The 21,713-nt window shown below is 37.6% G+C and overlaps 1 protein-coding gene across 2 annotated transcripts in view; it reads left to right on the forward strand.

The window, feature by feature from the left end:
• Positions 1-21,713, forward strand: part of Calcrl (calcitonin receptor like receptor) — a 98,416-nt gene that overhangs the window by 16,780 nt on the left and 59,923 nt on the right. The window contains exon 2 of one of the 2 annotated variants that reach the window (XM_028762910.1): positions 726-793. The exons of the other annotated variant lie outside the window; for it this stretch is intronic. The gene's annotated coding sequence lies outside the window, so the exon portion shown is untranslated. The remainder of the gene's footprint in view (positions 1-725; positions 794-21,713) is intronic. 2 annotated transcript variants of the gene reach the window in all.

The following is a 21,713-nucleotide window of genomic DNA, read 5'->3' on the forward strand; positions in this document are numbered from 1 at the left end:
GACCCTGTATGTCTCTGGGTTCCTCTTAGATCGGGTCTGTGACTACCCTTGCTTTCAATCCTTCCACTCTGACAACACTAACCTTCTACTCATACCTTGAATCAGCCAAGTCATTCCTGTTCCAGAACCATTATCAAGCCATCAATCTAGGACCAACCTCTCCCTAGGGCAGTCACAGCAGCCTCCCTCTGTCACCAACTACGTCAACACCACCTCCTTAGAGACTTTTCAGGATAGCCACAGTCTTCTCCTTATACTTCATTTATTTGCTTTATTTTTCGTTGCTGCACTTATTACCTCTGGACCTTTACCTATCTAACTGTTGGTAAGCTTTCTTCTCCATAGCTCTAGCAGGCAGGGACTATGGTATCCTTAACTTATAGAGCAAACCTACCTTTATGCAGACTCTACCTCTTTCTAGTGCTAAGCTCTCAAGCAATAGGAAACACCTGGCTCCATGTTTTGTCCCTCAGTGACCCTGTTTTAAGGACATGTTGCCATGCTACAAAAACAAATACAATTTTTTTTCTCATTTTTGGACTAGTTTAATGGTAACCTAAATGTGGCAGATGTATCTCCTCTGAATTTCCTTTCAAACCCACCGTTTAAAATGAGGATTTTAACAGAAAACCACACCAGTATATGCTTTAAAGTTAAGTTCTGTACAACTCCACTTTCCACTTGCAATGTTACAAAATTCACAGGAATCTTCTTTTGTCATCCAGGGCCCTATGATGATACATCAACATCTTGTGCTATCAACTGTCAAAACTTTGGATGGTCTAACACTCAGGTATTGCATATATTTCAACAAAATATACAAAGTAACATCTTGGGTTAGCAATAAAGTCAAGGGTATTAAGAATGCAATAAGTATAGAGACAAAAATTCCACAGAAGATTGCACAGTTTGCTTATGAATAAGAATCTTGAGTGGCAACCCAATAAACAACCGGTAAAGGTAGAATTGTATACACCTATCAACTTAAAATTATTTTCTTAGGACATTGCAAACTAGATTTAACCCTATAATTGTGTGTCTTTGGCTAGATGGTTAGGAATACTAAGTTAATTTTGAATGTGTCATATTTTTATTATAGTGATTTAATGATATAATTTAAATTTAAATATATCATTTAATATACATATATTGTATTGATCTAGAGATGATTTTTAAATATTATAATATAGTTTGGTTATTCATTTGAACTAAATGTATGTTTTGTATAGGATTCTTTGTTTTCTTAGCCACATAATCACTGTTACATTGTATCTACAAATGAGGTGAGAAAAAGTTTCTTATAAGTGGTGGCGCATGCCTTTAATCCCAGCACTTGGGAGGCAGAGGCAGGCAGACTTCTGAGTTTGAGGCCAGCCTGGTCTACAGAGTGAGTTCCAGGACAGCCAGGGCTGCACAGAGAAACCCTGTCTCGAAAAAAACCTAAAAAAAAAAAATTAAAAAGTTTCTTATAATTAGAATATGCAGGGTACCTTAATTATAAATAAAAGAACAGAAATATAGGAAAATGAACTGCTTCACTATTTTGCAGTATTCCAGATACTATTTTTAGGAATCCTTAGAAAACATTGAATTTTATTCTGTCAAAGAACAGCAAGCATTATAGGTATTGGTGCATACAAAAAGAGAGACATGTTCAGCCATTACAGTGCTATGGCAAATAAAATAACTATGCATCTATTTGCTACACTTGATGGTCCATACAGTATTTGATTAGATTTTCTTACCCTAACTTACTTTTGGTAAGGCTGAAGGTTTTTTTTTTTTTAATAATTCAAAATACTATTAAGGTATAGTAATCATACTGAAAGTAAAAATGTGCTATCTTAAATCCAAAGCTTTGTAAGATGGTTCCTTTTTTTCTGTTTTCGAGCTGTGCATTTCTTAAAAAAGAATGCCCAACCTACTTTGCTAGGCCCCAAAATAGACCATGTGTAATTGTTCTTTGTCCCAATGCCTATCTTTGGGAACTCATGAGTGCCCTGTCCCTTTATGTGTCAGCTTCCTCTGTACCTTGCATTTCAGATGACTCAGTGTTCCTCACAGCAAGGTCTGAATGCTCCAAATGCCAACATGTATGTGACAGCTGCCTCTGTCTTCCTGATATTATCTATGTGATGTGATGCCAAATCACTTCAAATCAAGTCTCCAATTACTTCATAATGATATGTAGGGAAGAACCTATAACAGAAGATTTTTTAATAGAAAATAACTGACTTTGGCTTCCCAATATGTGTATCATAATTTGATATTGGGGAATATTATATACTATTTTAGAATATCATTCCAATGTGAAAATTGTAATATGTATTTAGTAGTTTGGAAGAAATACAATGAAAGACCCAGATTTAAACTGATGTCTCTTCAGTTGCTCTATCCCATATGATTTATTGAACACATACACAACAGTACGTATGGGTGTGCGTGTGTGTAACAGAGAGAGAGAGACGCTAAATGTGCCTTTCTAATTATTTTTATTTTAACAATTAAGTTTAAAGTGCAGATAAGTTTAAATTCCAGCAATAAATAGGGTCAAAAAATCATCCCTGTGGCGATGAAACATGTAACTAAAAGTAGGAAGACTTCCATTCATCTGTTTGTATCAATAATGGTTTCATTTTGTCTAATAAAATAGGCTAGAGCTGAGACCAAGGAGACATGATGCCTGGTTTTAGCTGTGCCACTGCTACGGAACATATTGCAATTCATGAATTCCCTTGGCTCCTATGTTCTAAGTCTGTAAAGCAAGCAGATGATACTGCAAGATTTTCAAGTCCACCCCAGTTCTCAGAATCTGGCATAGCTGATTAAAATGCTGTGACCTAAAGATGAGCTGAACAGCCCCTCAGCATATGCATATCTTTCTGACTAATAACAACATGGCCGCACTTCTGGTCTTCTAGCTTCAAGCATTTTGGAATGGTTAATCTACACAATCACTCGGCACACTCTAAAAGTTGACTAATAGGTACGAGGGACGAAGAGCAACCTCTCTGAGTGCAGTGTACTCTGAGTGGGATCTAATAATAGCTATCACTGATGTTTAATAATCTTGCTAGAAGCTCTTTCAGACACAAAGTGGTAACAATATCAATATTCTAATACTTTTCTATTTTCTAAGAATACTTCACATTTAAATCTTTACCAAATTTGAATTGAATCTAAGATATTTTCCCACAAATTTAAGATACATGCTTCACACACCATCGTTAGTTTATCCTGAGCATATTGACTAAGAATTCAGTTCAGTAATTATTACAAAATTACAAGTTGTTTGGATTTTAGCTTCCTTTAGCTTCCATTTGTCTTTTCTTTTTTTTTTTTACTTTTTTTTTTTACTGGATATTTTATTTACATTTCATATGTTATCCCCTTACCCCATCCGCCACCCACCCGGGAACCCCCCATCCCCTTACCCCTCCTCCTTCTTCTCCGTGGATGTAACCCCCACCTACCCCCCCCCACTCCCACTTCCCCAACCTCAAAATTCCCACCCCCTGGGGCGTCCAGCCTTCATGAGGTCAAGGATCTCTTCTTCCACCTGTGCCCGGCAGGGCCCTCCACTCTTACATATTCAGCTGAAACCCTGGATCCCTCCATAAGTGCTCCCCAGCTGGTGGTTTAGACCCTGGGAGCTGTGGTTGGTTGGTATTGTTGCTCTCCTCATGGGGCCACAAACCCTTTCAGCTCCTTCAGTCCTCACTCTAACTCCTCCATTGAGAACCTCATGATCAGTTCAATGGCTAGTTGTGAGCATCTGCCTCTGACTATGTCAAACTCTTGAAGGCCTCTGAGGAGACATCCATATCAGGCCCTTATCGGCATGCACTTCCTGACTTCCACATCAGCATCTACCTTTGGTGACTGCACATGGGATGGATACTCAGGTGGAAAGGTCTTCAAATGCCCCCTCCTTCAGTTTCTGTCCCTCACTTTGTCTCCATATTTGCTCCCTTGAGTATTTTGTTGTTCCTTCTAAGAAGAACTGAATCATCCCCACTTGGTCTTCCTTTTTTATGAGCTTCATGTGGCCTGTGAGTTGCATCTTGGGCATTTCAAGGTTCTGGGCTAATATCCAATAATCAGTGAGTGAATACCATGTGTGTTCTTTTGTGATTGGCTTACTTCACTCAGGATGATAATTTCTAGTTCCATCCATTTACCTAGGAACCTCTCGAATTCATTGTTTTTAATAGCTTAGTAATACTCCATTGTGTAAATATACCACATTTTTTGAATCCATTCCTCAGTTTTGTCTTTTCTTTTAATATGAACACTAGAACTATCTGTTAATTCCATTATACTTAATGCCATTTTGAAGATCAATAGCCTTTTTAAACAATCTTGGTCTTGGAAATATGAATATAAATATTGATTAATATAAATATTTTATTAATGTCTTATTTTCTATCTGGCTTTTATTAATCTTTCAGTTAAAGCATGTTGGATATCTTTTATCAACTATAGCAATTTTGACCAAATATTTGCTTCTAAACTGTTCTGTAGTGAATACAATAAAATATAACTTTATTTGTTTATTTATTTATTTATATTTATTTATTTTGATGCTGGTTGTTGAACTCAGGATCTCACCCATGTTAGGAACAGGCTGTACAAGAGCTACATACCTGCCTATCTGTAATTCATGGATCTCTATTAGAGTTATAATTCTGTTAGTTATTCACTTTCAGTCAGCTTTCTCTGCTGTGCTATATTTATGCCTTTCAAAGATTATCCAGTTTTTGCCTAATTCATCTCTTCCATTGTAGATGCCTTCAGCATGTTACATTAATGTATAGAATCCTACTAGTATGTTTAAAAATATTTCTACTGGCCAGTAAAGACACATGCAACACACATGTTTCTGTTCAAATGAGCAAGTTTCTACTTTAAACATATGAGAAATTTTTAGAACCTATGAAGAAACAAAGGGTATGTTTATAAAAGGGGCAGAGCTGTTCACTATTTTTTGCAGGAAGTTCCTGCTGTGGCTAAATGCTCTGTACTTACTTAGACTATTATAGATATCTCATAAAGGAAAAACAAAGACAAATATTAGCAGTTGTTTATGTGCTGAATCTAAAACTTCCATCCAATGAAAAACAGACCTTGGATGTAAAGGAAAGTAAAAGTATGACTCAATCAGCCTGCAGAGAGAACTGACAAGCCCTAGTTCCTAGTTCACAGTGATAGTTTGGAAAGGTCTATTTCATTCAATCAGAACATTTCTATACTCTATTATTATCATCTGGTATTCTATATTTTTTAGATTTTTAAAAAATGTTTATAGGTGTTTTATTTGCATGTATATGCACCATGTGCATGCCTGGTGTCCAGGAATCTCAGAAGAGAGTATTGGATCCAGTAGAACTTGAAGTACAGATAGTTATGAGCCACTATGTGAGTTTTGGGAACCGAATCCAAGTCCTCTTTGGAAGCAACAAGTGATCTTAATCATTAACCCATCTTTCTAGTTCCCTAATATTCTGTCTTTTATGGTAAAATTCATATATAGATAAACATACAAACACATATACATATATATTCATACACACATACAGTTATTTGAACTTAGGCTTAATAATAAAATGAGTGCTTTCAATTCACTCTAAAATAGGCATACATTTCATGAGACTTTTCCAGTCTTGTTCAAATTTGAGTTGATATCCAACCAAACAGAAAAATTACCCAAGCCTAAAATATCACATTTCATTTATTCTGGGTATTGATGTTACTTTATTTGTTGCTTGTGTTTTGTTCTTCATTTCTGTCATATTTCTTTGAGTATATCATTGGAACATAAATTTCTCTCTACATATATATTAGTTTTTAAGAAAATTTCCTTGACACAGCTTTAAATCCATGTGATTCTATAAAATAAATGCACTTTAGTTCAGATACAATAAAAAAGTATAACCTCAGTTCAAAAAGAATTTTTTCTTCAACATTGGTCAATAATCATGTGTGACAAACATATTAATTTAAAATCTTGCTTAAAGCTGTGCATGGTAGAATATAACTGTTATCCCAACACTTTGGTAGCAGGGTCAGGGGAATCTAAACTCACAGACATCCTGGACAATATAATGAGACCTTACTACAAACAAACAAGCAAGTGAGCAAGCAAGCAGGCAAGCAAGCAAACAACAAACAAGACCAACCAGTCTGTTTTCTGCTCATATGTGTGTGCCTGTGTTTATCTGTGCATGCATATGCTGGTATGCAAGACAGAAGACAACACTGAGTATTGTTCCTTAAGAAGCTTCTATCTTGTTTTCTGAGACAGAATTTCTCATTAGCCTGGAGTTTACCTTACAAGGATTTTGATTAGTTGACCAGTGAGCCCCCTACCTGGCAATGTGCTACCATACCTTCTTTTTCATGTAGGTTCTGGGGATCAAATTCAGGTTATCATGCTTTGAAGACACAACTTTACATGCCTACTTGAGCTATCTTCAAATCCTCAAACGGTCTTATTTAAGAGAAAGAATATTCATCATTACTCGAAATATATCTGGATAGATCCAAATCTGTTCCCAAGTAAAGCCAAGTTAGCAGATTGAAGGACAGATCACAGTCACTTTATATGGAGACCTTGGCTACTAGCAGCTCTACATCAATGAGTATAAGAAATTTAATGCAGCATCATTACATTACAAAATGTTCTTTTAGTAGGTTCCTTGGAGAATAATAGCACATTACCCCCAGTAGTTGATTAGTTTTCATTCTATGGATGGAACATTGGGAAACTTGGTCTGCTGAAGACATCAGAATCAAATGTAAAAATAATGACGTTTGTTTATGAAGCACCTGACCTTTCAACTTTAGTCATAATTCCTCTTTACATTTCAACACTTTAGTTTCTGTTTGCTTCCTTTTCATATATTTTCATATATGTCATTGTAACTGTGTTGACTAGATTCAATAAAGATAGAATTAGACTCATGTATTTAATTAAATTTATTACTAAGATAATACGAAAGTGAAAATATAGAGTTAGGATTAGTGGCCCAGATCTGTAATCTTAGCTATTCTACCTGAAATGTGAGGCAAGAGACTTTTAAGCTTATGGGCCATGTCACTTATTATGACTCCATCTCAGAGTAAAAGACAGAAGAGAAAAAATGGAGATAGAGGTTGGTGGTAGGACGCTTGCTCAGGATGCTCAAAGCCTTAGGTTTAACCCTATAAAACTATCAAAAAATAGGCAACAGGAAGTATTCTCTGCCTTTTCACACGGTACTGCTCTATGTCATTTGAATTTTGTAGATATTTATAATCAGAAATGAGTAGGACAGAATATTTCACATAACCATTATTTATAAGCTAACATTATTAAATTTTATATCATTGTTGTTTTATAAATTGACAGATATACTTGTATGCATTTGTATATAATTGTATGTATGTACAATGTAAAATCTGGAAGCACATATACAGCATAGGACTACTAAATCCAGCCAGTTAACGTGTGAGTCTTTTGACGCAGTTACTTTTTTTGTGGTGGGAACACTGCTGGCATTTTTCAAGGATTCCTTGTATCGCCATTAATTACAATCAGAATGCTATTCAATCAACGCATCTTTTGAACTTATTTCTTGTCTGTAATTAATTTTGTGCCCTGTGACCACTGTCTCCCCAAAAATCACTAACTTAATCAACTTTATAATGTCTTTGGGGACCACAATTTACTATCCAGATATGTAAGATCAACTCTTTTAAATTCCACACAACTGAGGCCATATTGTATTTCTCATCCCGTGCCTGGCTCATTTCTCTCAGTATAACATCCTTTGGGTTCATCAATGTCTTTTCAAATAAAGATACTTCCTTTTTTATGGCTGGCTGATGCACCATGTGTGTGCAGCACATTTCCTCAGCCATTCAACAATTAAAGTACACTTAATTTGGTTCCATATCTTGGATATAAATATTGTTGCAGACTTCATGACCATAGAACATACCCAATAAAATTGTAGCTGGGTCCTAGAAGAGTTCTATCTTCTTAATTTATTATTTTTTAATTGGATATTTTATGTATTTACATTTCAAATGTCATCCTCTTTCCTGGTTTCCCCTCCAGAACCCCCTACCATATCTCCTTCCTCCTGCTTCTATGAGGATTCTCCCCCTCCCACCCACTCACTCTCACCCCACCACTCTGTCATTTCCCTACACTGGGGAATTGAGCCTTCATAGGACCAAGGGCCTCTCCTCCTATTGATGCCAGACAATGCCATCCTCTGATACATATGTGGCTGGAGCCATGAGTCCCTTCACGTGTACTCTTTGGTTGGTGGTTTAGTCTCTGGGAGCTCTGGGGGGGGGGCTGGTTGATTTATATTGTTGTTCTTTCTACAAGGTTGCAAACCCCTTCAGCTTCTTAGGTCGTTTCCCTAATTCCTCAATTGGGGTCTCTGTGCTCAGACCAATGGGTGACTGTGAGCATCTGCCTCTGTCGGGCTCTGGCAAAGCCTCTCAGGAGACAGCTATATCAGTCTCCTGTCAGCAAGCACTTCTTGGCATCCACAATAGTGTTTGGGTTTGGTGTCTGTATATGGGATGGGACCCCAGGTGGGGTAGTCTCTAGATGGCCTTTCCTTCAGTCTCTGCTCCACTCTTTGTCCCCATATTTCCTTTAGACAAGAGCCATTCTGGGTTAAAAATTTGGAGATGAGAGGGTGGCCTCATCCCCCAAGTGGGGACCTTGCCTAACCTCTGGATATTGTCTCTACAGGTTCTCTCTCCCCTTTGTTGGGAATTTCAGCTAATCTCATCTCTGTTGGGTCCTGGGAGCCCTCTTGCTTTCCTGGCATCTAGGACTTGCTGGTGGCTACCCCCAGTTCCCCATCCCCCACTGCTACACATCTCTGTTCAATTTCCTGACCCTCTGTATATCATTCCATCCATACCTGACCCTGCCCCCCATCCCCCTCCCCCTTCCTCTCTACCTCTCATGTCTCTCCCACCCTCTATCTTTCATATGTATTTTTGTTCCCTCTTCTAAGAAGGACTGAAGCATCCACATTTTGGTTTTCTTTCTTGAGCTTCATATGGTTTGTGAATTGCATCTTCGTTATTCTGAGCTTTTGGGCTAATATTCACTTATCAGTGAGTATATACCATGTATGTTCTTCTGTGACTGGGTTACCTCATTCAGGATGAGATTTTCTAGTTACATCCATTTGCCTATGAATTTCACGAAGTCATTATTTTTAATAGCTGAGTAGTAGTTTACTGTGTAAATGTACCATATTTTCTGTATCCATTCCTCTGTTGAAGGACATCTGGGTTCTTTCTGGTTTCTGGCTATTATAAATAAGGCTGCTATGAACATAGTGGAGCATGTGTCCTTGTTATATGTTGGAACATCTTTTGGGTATATGCCCAGGAGTGGTATAGCTGGGTCCTCAGGTAGTACTGTGTCCAATTTTCTGAGGAACAGGCAGACTAATTTCTGGAGTGGTTGTACCATCTTGCAATCCTACCAACAATGGAGGAGTGTTCTTCTTTCTCCACATCCTCACCAGTATCTGCTGTCACCTGAGTTTTTGATCTTAGCCATTCTGACTACTGTGAGGTGGAATCTCAGGGTTGTTTTGATTTCCATTTCTCTGATGACTAAGGATGTTGAACATTTCTTTAGACGCTTCTTGGGCATTTGATATTCCTCAGTTGAGAATTTGTTTAGCTCTGTACCCCATTTTTAATAGGATTATTTGGTTCTCTGGAGCCCACACTGGGCAAGGGTTTCTTTTTCACCATGCTGACACATCCTTTCTCATCTTTCATGGATTTCATCATAACTATTCTAACCAATGGGAAGTGATACCATGGAGGCAAGATTAGAGAGACACTGATTAAAGGATAAAAGATTCTGTGGTCCATATGAGGACTATAGTTAATGACAATATATTTTCTTGACATATCAAACATCCAAATTCTCTTTCAGTCACTATTTTATAAAAGCAAAACCTCACAGTTTAGAATTCCTTTGTGGCTGAAGGAAAACAATGTCAGAGACACAGCAAGTTTTCTGCCACAGACATTCTGAGATGCTGATACGGCATGCAGGATGTCTTCATGCACTTCAGATCTGTATTTTTTTCCCTCTGATTATTCAGAAGGATTTATTTCTGTTTTGCTTCTCAAGATTTTCAAGGCGTTCTGCCTTTGTTTTTATTGTTGTTTTATTTTGTTTGGTACTCATAGTCTATGTTTACATCTGCTTGCCCTTGTGCACAGTGATCCGAGGTCTGCTCACTGTTCTCCAGGGTACTGTTAAAAAGCTCTTGTTGAAAAGTTCACTGACACACATTGCCAGCTTAAGCCCTTAGTCAGTGTCCCAACCTTTAGAAGACATTCATCTATGTTTGTCCAGAGTGGAAATCTCTTGTCTTCTATATCCAGTATTCCATCAGTTAATGAGTTCACACTCGGATGGATACCACATATCAAAAAATCTCTTTTTCATATGCTGCACTAGGACTTTTGCAGCTTCATGCTTTGCTCCCAAGCCTGTGACCTGTGATATTAATCAAAGAGTATTCACACAGTTCCATTTTCTATTTTTAACTAAACCAACTAGTTTATCAATACAAATAAAAGAACACATGGCATTTCGTATTTTCTAGGAGGTTCAATCCCTAGATGGATATGAACAAACGTGTGAGGGAGATAGATTATCTTGTTAGCTGCAGGCAGATGACATGCTCAGCCAGTTGTACATATGTAGTTTATGTATTTATTTATTTATTTAGCTATCTCTTTATTTGTTTTTTTCCGAGACAGAGTCTCTCCTTTTTGCCCTGGCTTTCCTAGAACTCTCTTTGTAAATCAGGCTGACCTTAAACTCACAGAGACTTGCCTGCTTCTGCCTTCCAAAGTGCTGGGATTAAAGGTGTGTTCCTCCCCTCCCCAGCCGTATTATCTATTTTATAATGATAAAAAAATAGTTTTCTCATTCTCTTATAAGGTAGGTTGCTGATAATTATGTTTTTTTCCAAAACAGGATAGATTTCAAATGAGACGCTTTTTGACATGACTGTGATCTACATAAAGATATTAGCAGTAGGCTTAAGATTTGCTCACATTTATCATCTTGTTATTTCAAGTTACTACTGTGTAAAACAGTTGAGTAGTATTGAGAAATCCAGACAATTTCTTGAGCGAAAGTATATATTAATTGATTTTGTTAAGCAAGTACAATTATGCAACTTTCCTAAACTCAAAGAAAGGTGGGAAAATTTTCTTCTCATAGGCAAACTTTGCGTATAAATTATATAAATTAACCCGATAACACTATTCTTTCAGTTTAGATGTGCTTTCCATTCCTTCTGCTGGATTGGAGCAATTAACCATATTCATTTTCCTCACAGTAATGGCTAACATTCACTGAATGTTTACACTTTGCTAGAAAATGGTTTCAGTCCACTAGGTGCTGGTCTTTTATTTTGTGACCACATGAGTATTATACAGAACATGACATCATTATTCACATTTGTTTATGTAAACACTGAGTTTAGAAGAGTTAAATATCTTTCCTAAGTTATAAGGACATGGACGGAAGTTTATGATTAATCAACACAATTTATCTTCAGCCAGTGTCAACAATGTTTCTGCTGTCAACTTTCAGTCCTTGCAAATATCCAGTTCCTCCAGATTCAGGTGTTGGCCAAGCAACTTTGAGTTACCCTTACTGGTATTTCATTGCTACTGAGACACAAATCACAGTTTTCTCTGTGTGTGTCCATCCTCTCACCATCAACACATCAAGCTAGAGGCCGAATAAAAGGAGTATTTAAAGATCAGTCTGTTAACTATTACATAATAACTTATATTATTATCTGGAGTGTTCCAAACCCACTTTTATCTTTTTGTTATGCTGATAAGAATGATTTGAATATTGTTAGAGTCTAACAACATTCTTTTGCTTTCCTCCTATGAGAAGATGGACAAGTGCAATCAAACTAACTGTTAAATAGAAAACCCATCATCCATAGGGAGAGCAGCAGTCAGACAAACACAGAACCTCACTCGGAGGCTGAAAGCATCGCACACTAATCACAGTAATATGACAACGTGCCTTGCTCCTGTCTTAGGCTTTTGCTCATTTCCTTTCTTCTATTTGGAATCTATTCACTCTCCTAATTTCTCAGTCCTCTACTTATTCTTCATGGTCAAGTTGTTCCAGTCATCTTAGAGACCCACAAACATAAAACCTTAGAATGATCAGTCTTTTTATCACAGACTAAGAAACAGGAGTCCCTTCTTGCCATTGCTTTCTGTTTCCACAGTTCCAGTTATCTAGAGACAAAAGAAATGGAACATTGCAAAGAAAAATTTTAACATTTTACACTTGTGCAGCTGCTCTGAGTAGCATGATGGAATCTTGCAAGGCTCTGTGCCATCTAACTCAGGATTTTAATCCCCCCTTTGTCTAGCATTTCATACTACATATGTGCCTGGGTCTTTGGCCACATTAATCTGTTTAGGAGCTGCCATGCTTATCAGGACAGAAATCACAGCATTCACTGCTTCTGTTTGAGTTCTGCTTTATTTTTACATAAGTTCCTCAAAGCACAAAAGTAGTGATTCTGCCAATCAATTTTGTTGCAGTAGTTTGCTATAATTTTTCCATATTCTGTGTTATTAACTACTTTGATCTTATTTTAATTAACCACGAATTAAACTTTATCAAAGTTGTGTATAGGTATGAGAAAAATCTACTGGTGGTATTGGAATGCACCCCAGGCAGATAGAACTATTGCCATTAAATGTTTACTATGTTTAATTTGCCTTCTTTACTAGATCACAAACTCTCAGAGAGCAAGGTACAAATAACACATATGCTAGTTATAGTTATGATAATCGATAGAAAATAATCATTAAAAGTAGTTATATGGAGAATTACCTACTGAAACTTACCAAGTAACAAATACTTTGAGGTGTCACCAACTGTGAAACAATACTTCATTTACCCACTTTATTTTACATTAAGCATGAGGGTATTGAGGCTTGAACCAAACACATTCTTATCTTTGGATGCCTAAGTTATTAAGAGAAAGAACACTTAGAAAATAGAGAGAAGAAAACTTACACATTCTAAGTAGCTTAGAGAAGTGGGCCATTATATGGAGCTGCATGGCTACAGCCCAATAATCTACCATGCTAGGGGCAGGGACTCAAGGAAGAAAAGTACAGCTTCTCATTAAAGGAAAAATCATACCACGCATCTCTTTAGCATGGCTTAGGGAATGCATTTCCCCAGGTTGGGTGGTCTCTTGACCAGGTGATTGACCCTTCCCAAATAGGATATTAGGTTTCATCAAACCAGAGATACTATTCTCTTGACTAGAACTTTTTTCCCTTAAATAGATATAATAATAATAATAATAATAATAATAATAATAATAGATATAATAATAGACCTTTATTGCTATTCTAACATACATGAATAATATTCAACTTAATAGTAATTGCAATGTTTTTCTTTACCCTTCTCTCCCCCTTCTCTTTCTCCTTTCCTCTTTCCTTTCCTCCCTTCCTCTCTTCCTTCTTTCCTTTCTCCTTTTCTTCTTTCTTCTTTTTCAGTGTATATACATATGACAGTATTAGGACTGAAATCTTGTTTGCCTGCTAAACCTGTGTTCCCTGAATTTACCAAAATTCCTTTATATATCTACTGTGTTTAGTATAGTATTGACATTACATAATAGTAAACTATCGTAGCCAAGTTTGTCTCAATTGTATTAAGATGACCTATGCTGGAGTGTAGTGGTAATTTGTTAAACTGCTTTGTGTTCCCCATGGGTCACACTCCCAGCCACCCGCCAGAGCCCTCTGGATTCATGAATGAAACACACACACACACACACACACACACACACACACACACACACAAAGGCAGAACAGTTCTAATCCTTCCCACTGCTAGCAATCACTCCTTCCAGTATTCCTGAGTTAACATCTTTTAAAATCTGTATTTCACCTCTGCTACCCCAAACACAACTGGAAAGATGGCCACTATCCCTGATTCTCACAGGCCTTTAGGTCTGGTCTTTCTTCTTCTCTGTCATGGTGATCTCTCCTCCTTTCACTCTTGCAGTTTCTAGCCCTGCAAATTCAAAGGTCCTACCTCAGTCTACCTGCCTAACCATTGGCTGTTGGCTCTTTATTGACTGATCAAAAATGAATTAGGGACAAGAATCTTCAGCTTTTGGACACCGATTTTGGGGGCCTCATGAATTCAAAGCATTAGAACCAATCCCCAACACTGGAGTCTGGGGAGAATGTTCTCACTGGGTAAGAGCACTTGGTGTTTAAGCAAAAGACTGAATTCTAATCCCCAGTGTTCATATAAGAAGCCAGGTATGGCTGTACATCCTTGGAATCCCTGCATGATAAGGAATAGAGACAGGAGGAACATTGGGGCTTGCTGCCTCCAGGTTAGTGGAAGATCTATTGTCAAAGGAGTAAGGCAGAAAATGTTAGAGCACACACATACACATATATTATACACACAAAAACCCATTGCCTGGAAAATCATTTTCTTAAGGTACTTTTAGTACAGTACTATCAGTACTTGTAGAGCTCTCTGAGTCCAAGAAGTGAGAAAGACATGATTTCTGAAAGAGAAAAAAAATAGTCAAATTTGTACTATAAAGGAACTTCTGCTCTTTAAAGTTTTATCAGTAATTAAAGTTGATAATGACTTTAAACACCTGTTCTTTTATCAAACACCAGAATGAAAATCAATATATTACTCATTTAGTTTTTTTTTCTCTCTAAAAATCTTTAGAATGCTACATCAGAAAACAGGAAGATACTATTTAATTTTATCACACATTACAAAGTCTGAAATCCCACATCTACAGTGCTGCTATGCACAAAGCAAAAATACTTAGACTAGAGATGTCCACAGGGGTCATGGGTTCTTAACCTGTCTCCCTGTAAGCCTCTGGCTCTACCTTCTACCCTCTGCCTATAAAGTTCTTTTCCTATGAACTGTGGGGATAAAATTCTTCTCCAAATCAGCAAACTTTAATCTTAGCTCAAACTTGGTATTTGCTTCTTCAAGGGTCCTACTTGGCTTAATCAATCCTGTATTCCACTGCTTCCAAGTCTCCCAATATCTCTGTGGTTTCCACAACCAGTGTTACAAAAGGAGAGAGTAGACAGGTTATTACTTTGTTTCCGTAAGTCCAAGCTCACCAGAACTGCTGTCCTGCTCTCCTCTGTAACCAGTTTTTAAAGCTGGCCAAGGTAACCTTTCCCAACGCTGCTCGGGATCCTATTTTTTCTACTCTAAGTGTCTTTTGTGTAGTCAATGCCCTCATTCACATACATCCCCTTTATTGTTATTATAAAACATTGATGTCAGTCTTATCTAAAAATAGAACTCTACTCCACAAGCCCTCCCACACCTACCACTAAATCTCTTTCTTCTCCTTTTCAAAAGCCAAACTCTTCAGGAGGATTTTTCATTCTAATCCTCTTCTTCCCTCACACCCAATCCAGCTGCAACCGACTTTTAAGGAACAATCATAAACCAAATAATTTTTCTTTGCTGGAACCAGATGTTTGTAGGTGTTACCGGGCACAGACCAGAGTCTTTAGCAAGTTATCTAATTCTAAGTTCAGTGTAGTTTTCAGGTCACTACCTGCCTTCACAGTCCGTCTAATAGCGCCCTCTCCTTTGCCCTCTGCCCCACACCCTTCAGACAGGAGCCATTTGCTTTTGTGTTTCTCAACAACCATCCTCCAACTGCAGATGTCTAGTGAAATATCACTTCCTCTGAGGAATCATCCCTTGAGGCACCATATGAGGTCATCTCCTCCCATCATAAGACTTATCTTCATTTGTAACTTTAAATTTGTGCTTCAAATTTATACTGTCTCTGTAGGACAACTTATCGAGAACTTCTATCTCTTCAATTCTTGTTACATTACTCACATCTTGTCCTCTATCAGGTGCCTTCCTAGTACTTGGGGAAGGAAATTGTCAGAAAAAGTGTATTTTCATATAGATGGTAGACCCCAGCATCCCTTTTATTGGCCCAGAGAGACATCCTTACTCTCCACCAAGATTACTCCTGAGTCACAACAAACAAGCCCTAGAAGCTGACTCAGAGGACTGAGGAAAAGCTCACTTGTGTTGTAAACACTTTCCCAGGGAGATCAAGGCAATTATCCATCATTATTGGGCAAACAGGGTCAATTTAAGGCATTCACATGTAAAACATCCTTTCACAAAACTACTCAGCCCCATGACAGCCTTGGGAGAAAGATGGTGATGCCAAGGACTCCAGACCTTTGAGCAAGAACACTTGCTGGCATTTTTGTGCTCTCAAGTCATTTACTTATAAACCCCATAAACATGAATGCTACTTTTTTTTATAACAAATAAATGTAATACTTACACAAATTGCTTTGATTACTGTTTAGACTATAGAGAAGAGAAAATTCAATTAAAATGATAAGAGGAAAAAACCCTCTGTTTTATTTTCCTTTGTCTTGGTGTCTTCAGTTATCACAGGAATATAATTACCTTCTTTAACTTTTATGGTGATTAAATTACTTCATTTCTTTTACTAAAAGGTTATGGGTTGCTTTCTAAACCATGCAAATTTATATATGCCTATCAATATAATAATAAAAAATCTGGATTATCCCAAGAGTCAAAACAAAAACAGTTGCAGCAGGTAGGGGTTTTTTTTTGTTGTTGTTTGTTTGTTTTTCTGTTTTTTTTTCTTCTACACAGAAGGTGACTGTAGTTCAAGATATATTCACTTCCCAGATTCTTACTGCAGTGTAGGAACTGGGCTCAGTGAGGATGTTTTGGTGAGTGAGGGTGGTGTTCTCTCTTCCTCTTTCCCTCTCCCCCTCCCATTCCCTCTCCCCTTCCCCTCCCTCCCCCTCTCCCTCTCTCTCTCTCTCTCTCTCTCTCTCTCTCTCATTTTATTTATTTATTTATTTTTGGATACATGACTTTTCACTGTAGGCATTTCTGGCATAGATCCCACTGTGTTGCCCCGGCTTACCTCAGATTTGAGGCAGGTCTCCTGTAGGTCTCTGAAGAGCAAGCAGGAGTGGCCATGATTGTCTTTAGTTTTTATAAGGAAAAAATCTGAACACATAGTAGAAAATACAATTTGAGTCTGAGGCTGTAGTTCAGTGGCAGAGCACTCGGCCAGCACACACGAATCCCTGAACTTAATCCCAAACACTAAAAAGTAACGACAATAAAACTGGCATGATTCTTGTACTGAACATCTTTGAGTCATCACTAGCCTCGATGTTTCAATAATGCTTCAAGCAATCTTTAAAATATAAAGCAAATCTCCTTCGGAACATTTATTAAGGCCTTGGGAGATAAAACTCACACTAGCTATAAAACAAATCCCAAAATTACTTTTCTACGTCTACGAACCAGAAAATTGTGTTATGTATTAAACTGTAACTTTTGTCTACTGTAGCCTCCTTGTTTTCAGTTTAAACTTTTATATTCAATGTTTTTTGCATATATACACACTTTGTTTATAATAATGTGATTATCAATAGATTTTACTTGGAACAATAGACTTGAAAAAGAGTCAATGAACATTAAGAATAAGATGCCATATCCTAATCTGAATTAAAGAGGAAGGAAAATGGAGCCCATCAAATGAGAGATGGTGCTGCTACAGACTAAATACATAATTGTCCGATAACAACCATTAGGACAGGACGCAAAGGTAGGATCATGAGGAAATCTTTTGTACCACACTCAAATCGCCTTAGGACTACATCTGTCATCTGTTCTAGACGCCATCTGTCTCCACTGTAATCCCTGGGTTTGGTTAAAATTAGAAACCGGGTTTCTTCATAGTCTATAATGGTTTTTAATTTTTTTGCACACAACTTGTTACTCAGATGCATGTCTTTGCAAAAGACAGCTGTAATGTCAGAGTTCTACATATTTATACCAAACCTTATCTCAGTTCTCACTTTATGCCAAACAATTACTTTTCTCATTTTTTTATTTTAAAATTGAGGTTTTTCTTCTATGATATGAAAGTCAGTATTAGTATAGGTTTAGGACTAATAGGAAAAATGTATCTCTAAAAGTTTGAAGTTTGAAGGTATGCTACAGATGAATAGAAACAGATAGTTAAAATTTTTCATACTTTTTTCATTGGATTGTCATGATTTATTTTATTTATTTCTCTTATTGAAAATAGATTTTTTCTCACACAATATATCCTGATTAGAGGTACCCCTCCCTCTACTCTTCCTAGTTCCTCTTCATCTTCCTCTGGATTTGCCCCGTTCTGTTTCTCAATAGAAAAGAAGCAGGTTGCCAGGATTTACTTTGTCTACTAAGGTTTTATGTTCTTCAAAGGTATGAGAAAATACTTTCTTTAGAAAATATATTTCTTTTTCTTATTTACTTTACAAATTAACAAGGGGAAACATCTCAGCAAGTCATGTATATGTATAAATACAACTATGCACACAGAAAACATACACAAAAGTCAGCAAGCTGTATCCTTTCTCAGTTATCTTTTTAATATCAATGAGAACATGATGATAATTACTTTGAAAACAAATAGGTAAAAATTAATAAGTTAATTATGGTTAAAGGCTAGTTTCTCAATAGTCCTTGCTGTTTCAAAACTCTTGTCTCATTCATTTCCATACTGGAAATTCCCTTTTATCTTGTAAAATCAGAATCCTCCACGATTTTCCTAGGCAAGTCTATTCCACAGACAATATGTTTAAAGCTTAAATTATTTTCTGTCATATTGTGTTTTCCTACAAATAATTTTCACAAATTAATCAAACATATACTATGATATTATGGAACAAGAAATTATTGGGAATATTCAGAACTTAAAAAGTCATCTCAGATGATCCATTAAGCAATGCTTTCATTCTCTTTAGGTTCTTCTGCCCCAAATGGGATGTTAGTAGGGTCTGGTGTAAAGCTTTGCCAAGACATCCCACAAATGGAGTGATAAGTCTTATCTGCTTCACAGCCACCCACTGGCAGCATTTAATAGTAACACAGGCAGCATTAGAACATCTACAATGATGAAAGCACACATACACACATATACGCACACATACGCACATACACATACACATACACATACACCTGTGTACAGACGCATGCATGCCTTAAATAGTACAGGTAAGATTGTAAAAACAGCATATCTAAGTTATTCCCCAATTCTCAATGACAGAGGAACCCAATAGACATTCTTTTAAACGTTAGTGGTACAGGTTTGTCCTCCCTTTGAACCATTTACCTTGCATCTCTTTACACTGATATTTCTCGAGCTAAAAACCTCCCATTATTTATAGTCCACATTACCTGCCACCTCTACTTTCACTGGCTCTCCTCTTTATCCAGGAATGGACGAAGCTAACAAAAAACAAAAGTTGATAGTGCATACTCAGAAGGCCCCTTTCAGTCTGTGGTGACAAAGTGTGAAAGACTCCCCCTGCTTAATAATATAATCCTTCAGCAGAGAGAGAGAGAGAGAGAGAGAGGGACAGAGAGAGAGAGGGACAGAGAGAGACAGAGACAGAGACACAGAGACACACACAGAGACACAGAGACACAGAGAGAGACAGAGATAGACAAAGAGACAGAGACACTTGGACATTACTATTTATTATTGCTCTTAAAGGACAGGGTGAATATGTATTTTTTTCTGTTTTAATAGCATTTTTGCTATTTTATTTATTTTATTTTTATTTTTTAAATCAAATCATAATTTTTACTTATTCACACAGGGGTTATAAACACAAAAAGGCAGGATGTGGGGAAGGGGATAGGGGATGACACTGGAGTGTGGGTGTTCAGGGGGAGTACAGATATCTTTCAGAACAGGGTATTGGCTGGGTGAAGGTTCAGGGGACAGGTCACTATGACTCTGCCTATGATTCACTTGTCTTTATCTAAGTTGGTATTGTCTGCCAAGGCTACCTATTTACAAGGTCTATGACTACTCAGGCTGGTAAATTTCCACAAAAGCTGCCTGTTTACAATAGCTTATAGCCATTTGTTTCAATGTTTTTCCACAGAGACATACATGTATGACAGGCCTATTGCTGATTTTAGGCCTATGGCTGATTTTAGGCCTTCAGTGTGTAATCAGGGCTGCCCCTGACATCTCCTCCCTTCTCTAAGTATAGAAGGGCTGTGGCATTTCTAACCTTGCGAAGGTGGGGATTTGAATATGTATTTTTAAAGGCACCAACAAAGTGAAAAGCAGCTGAGTCATGCACATACAGCCAAGTCGTTTGATTAGAAACAAATGACTCAGACACAGCTGTCATCTCCATTGTTGAATGCCGTACATCCCACTATCTTCAGGGGCCCATGAAGTTTACTTTACAAAGGGCTGAGAGAGTTTGTACTGTTAAATAGTCATACATAATTTGACTTAACATTACAAGTCTTGTAACTGTAACCAGTTACAGAGTGAGCCAGGATATACTGTTCTGCTCTGGGGAGAGCCCATCACTTGCTGTACAGGGTGCATGTTCCAGGCTCTGTGTTCAGCTGGTGATGATGGAGGTTGCCCCCTGTGATTCCACTAGGTACTCACGATGCATGTGCTTGCCACTCCTATCTTACAACTGCAGAAGCCTAGAGAGATGCTGCCGATTACACTGCCTTTGCCCTCTGCCAGCAAACGTCCCTGTAGGTATCCAGAACACTAGGCCTTCTACATGGAATCTGTACTCTCTGCCCTGTTGTTCACTTCTAGTGTATGCCTGATAGACCTCCCTTCAAATACAAGACTTGTAGTGTTATTTCTAATTGTTTTTTTTTTTTTTTCTTTTTCGAGACAGGGTTTTTCTGTGTAGCCCTGGCTGTCCTGGAACTCACTCTGTAGACCAGGCTGGCCTCAAACTCAGAAATCTGCCTGTCTCTGCCTCCCAAGGGCTGAGATTAAAGGCGTGCGCTACCACCGCCCGGCTTCTAATTGTTTTTAAATGCCAAATTGCCATACAGTCTAGATAATCATTTTGACTCCTGCCCTAAAATGCCTCATAGGATTTCCCAGGCATGACCACCACCAAAACGTGGGTTAGATAGTGTTTATCTTTTGCTTATTTTCATCCATTTCCTTTTGAGATTGCCATTGTTCTGTAGTTTAGAAAGGCTTTTGTCAAGGAAACTGTGTGCGAGGAAGACAGACACGTAGCTGGTGACATATGTCACCTTGCAGTTAGAGATTTATCTACAAAGCGGCAGAGTCTTTCAAAACAGCTGAGGCAGATTCAGTCTCTTCGTGGATACGTTTACGTGCTTTTCAGAAACAACAAAAAAATATTTAAAAAGAGATAAAGTGAAAAGGAGACTTAGTAAGTATATTCAGAAGTACTAAGTGCCTAAAAAACCAGTTCTGGAGATTTGCATCCATTTCTTTATTTTCTAGGTTGGTCTTCACTTCCTGGGTTTAAGAGCTCGTCCCTACTCGGCCTCAAGGTGCGGAGTCAAAAAACAGCACCTCATTTTTCTTTCTCTCTTAGGGTGTTTAAATGTTTACAAAGAAGCTTTATTTTCTGTTTTGATTTTTTTTCATTTGGAGCAAATTGTACTTGCGTATGCAGACTTTTCACTAGATACCTTGATTGAAAGCAGGGCTGTTGGGAAGGTGTTGCATCTATTTCTTCCGGATAGTTTTTGTTTTGGG

This window comes from Grammomys surdaster, unplaced genomic scaffold (assembly GCF_004785775.1).
Source record: "Grammomys surdaster isolate TR1022 unplaced genomic scaffold, NIH_TR_1.0 136, whole genome shotgun sequence".
Lineage (NCBI taxonomy): Eukaryota > Metazoa > Chordata > Mammalia > Rodentia > Muridae > Grammomys > Grammomys surdaster.